At 35.9% G+C, this 11,952-nt stretch overlaps 1 pseudogene; it reads right to left on the bottom strand.

The window, feature by feature from the left end:
- Positions 1-3,031: 3,031 nt before the first annotated feature.
- On the bottom strand, positions 3,032-3,593 carry LOC116597090 (annotated as a pseudogene).
- Between the last annotated feature and the right edge of the window lie 8,359 nt (positions 3,594-11,952).

Genomic DNA, 11,952 nt, shown 5'->3' with positions numbered 1-11,952 from the left:
CTTTCCATTTTTGTTTCCAAAAAAATTTTTTTTTTAATTTTTCCTGTAATTTCTACTTTGATCTATTGGGTGTTCAGACGGGTGGTGTTTAATTCCCATATGTTCATGAAATTTTTAGTTTTCCTCTTATTAATTTCTAGATATATACCATTGTTTTCAGAAACGATACTTGGTATAATTACAATTTTGAATTTTCTAAGACATGTTTTATGGCCTAACATGATCTATCGGGTGTTCCAGGAGCACCAGGTAAGAATGTATATTCTGCTGTTACTGGTTAGATTGCTTGTTCTGTCCCTTTTGTCTCTAGTGTTGTTCAAATCCAGAGTTTCCTTATTTTTTCACTAACTAGGTGGTCTATCCATTGTTATGAGTAGGGAACCAAAGTTCCCAACTATTATTGTATTTTGTTTATTTTTTCCTTTTAGCTCTGTTGATTTTGCTTTGTATATTTAGGTGCTCTAATATTGGACATATAAATATTTAAAACTGTTATAACTTCTTGATGTATTGACCCCTTTATCATTATATTTTGGCTTTCTTTGTCTCTCTTTTCCATTTTTAGTTTAAATTCTATCTGATATAAATATAAGCCCTGCTTGAGCCCCACAGATACCCCTATAATCCCTGTGGTGCAAGATCAGAGTAGGTCTCCCACAAAGGCAACCCCATGATGAGGGAGGCTGTTGTTCCCCCTGGGTTGTCAGTTCCCACTGGAAGAACTAAAGGCTCAAGGGAGTTCTCTCTGTATGGTCTGCACTGCTTGGGGAAGGCAATGTGGTTATGGTGTAGCCTCTTCTCATACCCTCTAATGCCAGCTGTCTTGGTGTCTGAGGTGTAGGGGTGCTTCAGCCTTACCCCTGTGTTCTAAGATTCTTTCAGTGGTGTCTTATTCTTCAGTAGACGTTAACTGTTCTTGTGAGAGACATTAAAGTCAAGATGTGGTCATCTTGGTGATGTCACTTCTATTTGATTTTTAAATGAAATATGGCTCCTTGTCTTTCCTCAAACTCTATGTGATGAAATCACTTATCCAGTAACTCTAAAGGATGAACATTTCTACTTCATTGTTAATTAACATATGACAGATTGATAGATTTAAAGTTCTTAATCCATTCTATTATCCTTTTATTTTAAGTATATGTGCTGCCGAAGTAAGCACTACCCTCTTTTTTTATTAATGTTTTATTGGAAAAGATACACGAAAACCACCTATGTACAGAACCCCAGTTGAACATAACAAGGAAACCTCCGCACAATTTTAGTCTTATAAAAGCTTGACTTCTTTGGAGTGACTAACTTCTTGCTCATTCCAGCAACAATGTCCCAGTTAACTCGGTTCCTTTTCTCCAGGTTCAAAATAAAATCAAATTATCCTAAGGTCAGGGCTGAATTGAGTCTCTGGCAAATGAAGAGAGCCATATTTCTTTAATGTCTCAAGTTTTTATTTAAGTTCCAGTTAACATATAGTGTAATATTAGTTTCAGAAGTAGAATTTAGTGATTCATAATTTATTAGTTTACATACAACACCCAGTGCCCATCATAAGTACCCTCCTTAATCCCCATCACCCATGTAGCCTCTCCACTGTCCCCTATCCCACCCACCCCACACTACCTTTGCGATGATATTGAAAATATTGCAAGAGAAGTAGAAGGAAAAACTCCGGAAGAAGTTATTGAGTACTCAGCTGTATTCTAGGAAAGATGCAATGAACTCCAGGACATAGAGAAGATTTTGGCTCAGATTGAAAGGGAAGAGGCAAGAATTCAAAGAAGAATTAGTATCAAAAAAGCACTTGAAACGAAGATTGGACGGTACAAAGAACCTTTTCATCAGCTGAGAATATCATATGGTACTAACAAAGGAAAAAACTACACTGAAGAAGAGGATCGCTTCATAACCTGTATGCTTCACAAACTTGGATTTGACAAAGAAAACATTTATGATGAATTATGACAGTGTATTCGCAACTCTCCTCAGTTGAGATTGGACTGGTTTCTTAAGTCCAGAACTGCAATGGAGCTCCAGAGGAGGTGTAAAACCTTAATTACCTTGACTGAAAGAGAAAACATGGAACTAGAAAAAAAGGAGAAGGCAAAGAAAAAGAAGAGAGGACCAAAACCTTCAACACAGAAATGTAAAATGGATGGAGCACCTAATGGTTGAGAAAGAAAAAAGAAGCTGAAACTATGAATATATATATGTTCCATAATCACTAACTTTAAACCAGTAGTTCTTTAATTTACGGATCTTCATAAGATGTACTATACAATGCTCAATTGTTATGTCATTCAAAGACATCAAGTTCATCTGTTTACTGAAGTTGCAAACATAGTACATAGTTCCACTTTTTTAAATGCAGCAGCTGTGTTGAAATTTTTTTTTTAATCATTAACACTTGAAGTAATAAAACAGGCTTCATTTATTAAAAAAAAAAAAAAAGACTGTAACTACAAGTAAGAAGGATTGGCCTAAATGGTAAATATGATGAAGACAGACAAAATGCAGGGTTTATAGTTCATGATTTCAGTATATAAAAATCTGTCCATTTCTACCTGGACAAGTCCCATGAAAAAGTGGATGATTTAAAATAATTTCCTTACAGATGTTTTATTTAAGCAGGTAGCACAATCTACTAATGTTGTTTGATCTGCGTTTGTTATATTGGTTGTAATTAATTTTTAAATTCATCACTAGCTGAAAATTTATTAACTATTAACTACATTCACCTTGTAAATTACTGTATAAAACTTGTTGACAATACACTGACTTTAGAAAGATGTTAAGGTACATAAATAGAGTGTAAATAAAATAGTGTTGATGTACTGAAAGATGAACTGTATAAAAAAGTATTGGTAATTGTATATGGAGTGTACCTGTTTATCTGTAATTATTATCCAAACAAATTAAATACTGTGGATGCATCTAAAAAAAAAAAAAAAAAAAGACAACCTCCAGCAACCCTGAGTTTGTTCTCTATAGTTAAGAGTCTCCTTTATGGTCCACCTCTCTAAGAGAGCCATATTTTTTAAAGGCTTGGTGATGGGTTTTTGAGCTCCCTCGGGGCAATAAAATGTTTCATCATTGGAACAGACTGCACATCTGCCGTGGGCCATTTTGGGTTGTCTTCTTTCCTGGATGGTTCATAACGGGGATTGTTTATCTAAAACTGGGTGTGGTCTGGGTAAGCCTCCGCAAACTTCACAAGTCCTGTGATGCCTGGTTCTTTGCAGTTTCCGTGGTAGAAGAAGGCTTCTTTCTCCAGCTTCATGGCTGGAAGGCAGTTCTGGGCCTGTCCTGGTAGCTGTGAATACCATCTCGGCATGCTGTCTACTTGGGCTCTGCTTTAAGATCCTCAGTTCACATCTATGTCTTTCTCTAGTCTGCTTTTTGTCTCTGACTTTCATCAGCCAGTAACTGTTTAGATGCTTCCCACGTTTTTTAGAAGCTGGTCCTCCTAGGGCTGGAGTTACCCACTTACGCTGATGTCCCTGCTGGGTTCTTAGTGTTGATGTATTTTCCTGCTGGTCTCTTATTGCTAGCCCAGCAGACTCAGCAGCCCCAACCATCCTCTTCTGGGGCTTCAGCATGTCTCCCTGCAGGGGTGTTTTCTCACAGCACTGCCTCCACCACCTGGCAGATCTATTGCTTTCTTTACCTTTTTTAGTTGAGAAATAATATGATAATAAAAAATAAATATAATACATTATAATATAATATATAAAATATACATAAATAAAATATAAATATAAAATATAATATAAATAATAAAATATATGATTAGATTTGCCATTTGATAGAACAAGCCTCCTCATTTTGCTAGTCTTTCTCATGAATGTCTTGGATATCTTAAGATCTAAAATTTCATAAATTTTTTTAAATCTTTCTAAGTTATCAACTGGAATCTCACTGAATATGCAGAATAATTATTATTTTTTTGTAATTATTTGTATGGATTATTGCTATCCATAATTATTGTACCCTACTAAATTTAGTTATTCTATTATGATTTTCATAGTTTTCTTTTTTTTCCTTATCTTCTTGTAGAACTGTGTTGTTGTTATTAATTACATTACATTAATACCTAGCACCCTATAATGTTTGTTGTTATTTTAAATGGTATTTTAAAAAATCTTGCATTTCCTAATGAGGAGGCAATAAATGTGTATCACTCAGATATACCTTCAAGAATGAACCTGTTGCACAGAATTCAGTCAGATAACAGCCTTGAGTTGCCATACCTCTGGGATCCATTAGAGTATTTGAGTCAAATACACACTCTCCCTAGGCAGTTCCCAGCCAATGACTGAGCATGATAGGCATATCCAGGCCTCCTGTTGATTGCTCTATACAACACTCCCCTATAGGCAATTTTTGCCCTACAGCTCTCTGCGGGGCTGCCTGTGGCTTTTTTATAGCTGCATTGCTCTTTGGCAGTTCTTCTTATTTCTTGAAATTTTGAAGAAACAAAATGCTTCATAAATATAGGGCTTAATTTAAAATATTAACATACATCTACAATCTGAAACACTCTCATTCTGCTACTTAAATAATCTGTAACCTCTTCATCATCATCATTCTATCAACAGAATTCATAATGTGATGTGACTTTCCATGTCACAGGATTCAATTTATCAGGCTGGATTTTCACCAGAGGGAATGAAGTTTTCATGAACCATGGTCAAAAAGCATCTGACTACATCTCTGTCCTGAGCCCAACTTGCTTCTCCCAACCCAAAACACATTTTTATTTCCAATTGGAAAAAAAATGTGATCTGCCAAAGAATTTGAGTTCATATTTTTATTGAAATAGAGGAACCATAAGAAAATACATGAGAGATCATTAAAATTCATTCGTTAAGTTTTCATATTGTCAAATACAGAGAAAGATGGTCCAGGTTAATTAAGCCGGGGGATATAAATGCTGCACCCAAAATTCAGTTTATACCCAGGTTATTGATGCAAACATTTGTTACCACATACGGCTTTAAATATTTCAAGACATTGGATTTGATGTTTATACCCTACAGTGTGTGAATCTTCCATATGGTGGTTTTCTGTTATACATAGTATTTGAGTTATATGGCTAAGTGATAGAAGGTTTTAGTTCAAATGTTAGTGGATGTATTCATGTATACACACACACACACACACACACACACACACACACACACACACATGTGCACACAAGCTTATGCAAGCATTAAAACTTAGCATGGGGGCACCTGGGTGGCTCAGTGGGTTGAGCCTCTGCCTTCGGCTCAGGTCATGATCCCAGGGTCCTGGGATCGAGCCCCGCATCTGGCTCTCTGCTCAGCGGGGAGCCTGCTTCCTCCTCTCTCTCTCTCTGCCTGCCTCTCTGCCTACTTGTGGTCTCTGTCTGTCAAATAAATGAATAAAATCTTAAAAAAAAAAAAAAAAACTTAGCATGAACCTTTGAGACCAAGTGAACAACCCTGACTATAACTCTGAATAAGTACTGGAGAGATGTTTTAGCAAAATATAGAATTATTTTTCCTGGGCTATTTTATTTAAAAGATACAATTTCAACTCAATTTCCCATATCTGTATTCAATATTAATGGCAACAAGTAATTTAAACGTCACCTTGTTGTTTAAAAAAATCTACAAATACCTAGCTTCATCATCCTCTTCACAGTTTCTATCTACTGAAGAAGCACATATGATTAATTACTCATTTACATTATTCAATGAGTAAGAAGCTCTAGTTTGAGCAATAAGTCTACAAAAAATGGTAAAACAAAGAAAAGAGTTGGGATTGCTTGGTCAGGGCCTGTAGAATAGCATTTTCTGTATTTCTTGTCTGGATTACATGCCCTGAGGCTAGAGGCCTGACAGTGCTTGCCTATGCAGCAATAGCAAAAAAAGCATGGTATTGTTTTCAAAGGACTTTTCAACTGTAATGAAAATTTTCAATTAGCAGAAACATGACCAAGGGAATAAAAAAAAACAAAATTCATCCAATAATCTGAAAGATGTATTTCGAATACTCATCACACAAATACTCCAAAAATAGATATTTTATTTTTATTTATTTATTTATTTTAAATGCTCAGCCAGAATACAAGCATCTGCTTCTCTTTGTGCTTAGTGATGGTAGAACTTTGTAACCAGGGTTTCTTAAAAATAAGAGATTGGAGGAAATGCTTCAGCAGGAGATATGGACATATAAGGAGAGCTCTGTTTCTGCAGTGCCAAATGTCACTTCTACTCAAAGACCTCATAGGAAACAAAAATTCTCAGTCATACCAGTTTACCATAATGTTGACCACTCTTCCTTTCTTAGTAACAATTACAGAAGGAGTTGTACTGCATGTTTGGCAAAGAGTAAATGATGAAGAGAGGGTTTAGAGGGCCATGATTCTTACAGAAACTCACACAAACAAATTGATTGGAGTTGATCTATACAAGGAAGTGGATTGACATTGCAAGGGTCAAGACCGACTGCAAATTTTGTGTCAACTATAAAGCATTAGCTCCTCCCATTCTCAGAGCTCCAGCTTTTCTATGGTGACAGAAGAGGTAGCTCTTGGGACCACTAGATTGATTTGTCTAACAAATAGGGCATTTATGCTGCCACAAATATTCCTTCATTTAATTTACCTCTGGTGTAAATGACAGTAGTTGAATATTTTTCCCCCCAGCAAACCCATAAAGGAGAAAAGTTAACCCAAAAAGGAAATGGGGCAAAGATCATAACTGAAACTAGGTGTGGCACATAAATAATGAATCTGGGAATAGTGGAAAAAAAATAACAAAATAAAATTACAAAAAAAATTAATAGGAGCTAGAAGAGAAGGGCATGTTTACATGTAGTCTGCCTTTGAATAAATATAAATGTTAGCATAAATTGAGTTTAAACTTATGTAGATAATAATAATGGAAAAGGAAATTTCCTCTTAGGTTAATTGTTGCCAGATGCTCCTGTTTTTAAATAGTATGATCCAGTGCTACCAGATTTGCTACTGTAATCTGGCTTATGTTTCAATGGATTACATAAAACTAATTAGTCAAATTAGGATACATGGGAAATGCCAACTGCTTTTTCTAATCTGTTTTGATATTAAATTTCCATTCTTGGCAACATATTATCTCCTAAATGCCTTTGGGAATAACAGTATTTTAACTATTTTGTGTAATATATGATTAAAGCCAAGATTTAACTAAAACATTTTAGTATTCTATTTTTGAATATTCATGAAAAACATCTTTAACAATATTTATTTTTCCCAAGCATATTTTCCAACTTCTTCTGTATTAACACGTGCTTTATAGTGTTTGCTTTATATTAATATATAGGAACAAACATACATTGTTCACAATTATATTTCTAATGATGCATATAATGTTTGGCTTTGGACCTATTGTGTACTGAGAAAATAGTTTATCATTTAACTGTGTTAAAATTATAATACTGACAAGAATGTTTCAAATATTCAATCTTTAAAATTCTTTCACTTTATGCTTTAAAAAATCAGCTAGCTTACCTGAATATATTTTACATTTTTCTAGCTAACGGAACTATAGAGACTACTTCAACTGATAATTTGTAAGCCTAGCACCATAAGTAACATTTTATGTATGTATATTGACTTCATTTCCAAAATATGAAAAACTTTTATTATCTTCACTATTTTGTCATACACATATTTAATGCTACTATTTTCATTTGTATAGGAGACCTTACTCTGTCTTGCTTAGCCCAAGCTCATTATTCTAAGTAATTCTGTCTTTATCTTACATCATCATTTTCCCACTCTCTATTGGATCATTCCCATAAACAAACACATATACTGTTACTTCTTTAATTTTTTTTTCTCACTGCACTTTCCCCCTGCTAACTACTTTCCTATTACTCTGCCCCCTTTTGTAATAAAACACCTAAAATTGTTGTTTTGTTTTCCCTCCTCACATGTCCTCACTTTATCATGTTTTCTCCCTCATCACCTTATTAAAAATGTTATCTTTAAGATACTACCAAACTAACTAAAGCCAATTGACTTGACCTACAGGTAGCATTTGAAGTAGTTGAACATACCCTTCTCCTTTCTATACTTTCCCACATTTCTTCCAAGACTTTACTCTCTCGGGTATTTATCCTATCTCCATGGTCACCCCATCTCAGCCTCCTTTGCTGGTTCCTTCTCTTCTCCCAGTCCCTAAATTGGAACATTTCCAGTCTTAGACTTTGGTCTTCTCTTCTGTTTGCTCATCTTGTTGGAGATTTCATCTAGGCTCATGGCTTTAAAAACTAATATATGCAGAAAACTTCTAAAGTTGTATCTCCCACCCACAGTTCCCCATCAGATTGCAGACCTTTACATCAGGTTGTGTCCTTGACGTCTTTATTGGATGTCTACTTGACATCTCAAACACACTTCAGAATGGAGTCTCAATTTCCCCTCCCCATATCTGTCCCAATATAGGTCATGCCCCACTATTTTCCCAGTGCTTATGCCAACATAAGTGGAGTCATCCTTGAATTCCCATTTTCTCTTAAAACCTACACTAATATGTCAGGAAATTTGTTATCTCTAACTTCAAAACATATTCAAAATCCAAATATTTTACACTACCTATGATCAAAATTGATTCCCAGGACTACAACACTCTCTCAACTAATTTCTATACTTGTATTTTTGTCTGTTAGACTCTATTCTCAACACAAGAGCCAGAGTTTTTGGAAAACACCCTCAGAATTAACACCTATTGAGGCAAGAAGTGCTGAGAGGGAAGGGGAAGGGGCATCTTTGGGCAAAGGGGAAAGTTGAGCTACCATAGAGTCTCTGAAAAGGTTATTCTATCCCACAGAAATCTCTGAAATGGCCATGGTCCTTCTGAGTGGTCTCAAGGTAGTGGGGAGCAGCAGAGTCTTTAGTTCCCCATTAACCACACATTGACTATAGGCTGCCCTCAGAGGCAGTGAAGCTTGGGCCAGCACACTCCCTGCAGCAAGCAGAGAAAAGTGTCCCAGTTGGAATCTATCAGGCAGCAGCAGCAAAATCTGCAAGTATAGTATAAGCCCTCCAGTTCTGAAGGGACATGTGGTTGGATCATCACAGGGTCTACCAAACAACCAATTGAAAAATCACTGAGCTTAAACAAACAAACAAACAACCACACACACACACAAAAACCACCACCAACAAAAAAACACGTAAGTAGATGGAATTTGCCTAAGTTCAAATTTGAGAATAGAATATTGCTGGGTTAGCGATCTGACAAAATATAAATTCCATCTCTTCCTTATGAACTTCAATAGCACTGTTTACAAAAATTGTGAATTGTAAGCTATTTTCAAATGGAACATGTGATTAATGATTCAAGAGAGAGTAAGTCTCAAGGTGTCAAGTATGTGACAGGGATGGTAATCACTCAGTGGCTTCAGGAAGGTTCCCTTATTACCAGATATCTTTCTACTTTGTTTCTTTCTGCATGAAATCAGATCCATTCTTTCCTTTAGCTTATAATTTTCTTTTGTTTAAAAATAATAGGCACTCTGAAAAAGGAAAACTCATTGAACCTTTTTGGTCACTACAACTAATTTGTTCTAAGCCATCTATACTCAGTAAAGACTATTGGCCCTTTATGTGCCAGATGCTGTGTGAGGTTGTGAGCTTACTAGGGTGAATGAATTTCTAAATGATTTCAAGGAACTCGGCAATTTAGCAATGGAAAAAAAGAAACTGTAAAAGCCCATTACTTCAATGCAGCTTGATACGTGCATTGACAGAAATTTGCCCAGGGTCCTGGTCAAAGGTCACCAGAGAGGCATCCTGGAGGACAAGTAGGGTTAATCAGTGGGACACTAGAGGTGGAGGTAATATTTCAGGCAGAAAAAGCTGTGCCCACAAAGGTTAGGAGGTCAGAAAGGACACAAAACACAGTGGAACGTACATGGGATCGATAGCCCTGGGACCGAGAGCCTGAGGAAGGCAAGCTGTGATGAGAGGGAGACTGGAGCCAAAGCAGGAAAGAGAGCAATTGTATTTATTCAACTCTTTTTCAAACTCACTGTTTCTCTAGTCGAATAGGAAGTTATGCTTGGAGGGAAATAATATTGAAACACAAGAGCCAGAAATTGTGGTAGATTTTTTTTTTTTATTAATAGTTTATAACATATTTAAAGCAAGCAAATCTTCCTTTCCCTAATTTTCAAGTTATTTACAAAGAGTGATATTTAATCTTTTTTCTTGTGTTTATGACTGTAGCCTATACAGAGAATTCAGGGAAATATACAGATTTTCTTCCCCTATAAAAATGCATGTAAAATGGTACATATTTAATTTCAAGGTGTTTATAGATTTCCTGAAGCTTATCCATGGCTGCTTTAGAACACTGCATTAAGAAATCCAATCTAGCATTTATATATCAATGTGATAAGATTAGAGCCAGTATGTTTGTTCTTCCCCTCCACCCTCATATCTCTGCTTAAAGCACACAGTATTTTTTTTTTTAAGATTTTATTTATTTATTTGACAGAGAGAGAGGGGGCACACAAGCGGGGGAGTGACAGGCAAAGGGAGAGGAAGAAGCAGCCTCCCCGCTGAGCAGGGAACCCAATGTGGGACTCCATCCTAGGACCCTGGGATCATAACCTGAGCCGAAGGCAGATGCTTAACCAACTGAGCCACCCAGGCAGTGCTCAAAGCACACAGTATTAATTCTAGTTGACAATTCATTTATTTGGTGACACCCAGACTCATGATGTACAGAATCACTCAACTTCTGGGCAGGGCCAGATGTATGTCACCGTGGTCATGCAACCCCTTTATCAGCGAGTGTATAAATTCCTTCTGGGAGTAGAGCCTTTTCTTATGCCCACTATAAATCACTAAGATGGTGTTATGGTACTATTTCCTTCTGTTTTGTCTACACTAGATTTGGAAGCAAATGTGACAACAGCTTAAAAAGTCTTTTACCTGTTGTAAATATGACTTCTTAAAACAGGAGCCTCATCCTTTATGAGATGTCACAATAATTTTATTGGGGAGACAGATTCAATCAATGTCACTGATGGAACTCTATTAAATAATTACACTTACTCTTTTGAATTTTTTCTCTAGTTGGCATTTGAAACAGTTCCAGATCGCAGTGAATATGTTTTGTTACAGTGAGAAAGTTGAAGGATTTTTCTTTGTCTTCATTTATTTCTCCTTTGCCACTTCTATAGGTTTAATTTCTACCAGTAGATGCATATTCATTGGGTTGAATGCTTACATCTTAAAACAAAGCATGATATATTCTAGATAACATGAAAGACATCTTTGCCATACAACTTTTCCAAATTTGAAAAATATCAATTTCTTGCCCAATATTTTAATTACTAAAATATGGACTTACACTAAAAGAAATGGAAGGTTACACTTACACTAACTTACACTTACTTACACTTACTTACGTGACACTTCACTTACACTAAAAGAAATGTCAGGCTGGGAAAGTTTGGGAAATGCAAGATGTATGTTTGAAAACCTCAGGAGTTATTGAGGATAGAATTTGCTATTGGGCTTTGGTTAACAGAACATGCCCACTAACTGAAATATCAATAAGAATAAGGTGTGTGTGTGTGTGTGTGTGTGTGTGCATGTGTGTGTGTGTGTTTTAATTTGTTTGAGCCAAGTGTCTGATTATGGGGAAAACTGTCCATATACAGTGACTGTAAGGTCTCTTGAAAGCCTTTTTGGCCCTACTTATTTTTGTAATTAGTCATATTTTTCATATATTGGGGAAATTGCTTTGTTAGGAACAATCTTCAGAAATCATTAGAGAATTGTAATATGTAAACCTATTTATTAACCGCAAGTTATGGACCACATTGAAATTAATTTATTTGTCTACTTGATCCAGCAAAATTCTGAAGACATATGACTCAAGAGGAGTCAAGCACACTGTTTTACCTAAACAAAGACCCAAGGTGAGTTTTCTG

The sequence above is a fragment of the Mustela erminea genome, chromosome 8 (assembly GCF_009829155.1).
Source record: "Mustela erminea isolate mMusErm1 chromosome 8, mMusErm1.Pri, whole genome shotgun sequence".
Classification (NCBI taxonomy): Eukaryota; Metazoa; Chordata; class Mammalia; order Carnivora; family Mustelidae; genus Mustela; species Mustela erminea.
This window is presented reverse-complemented; position numbering and strand designations above follow the sequence as displayed.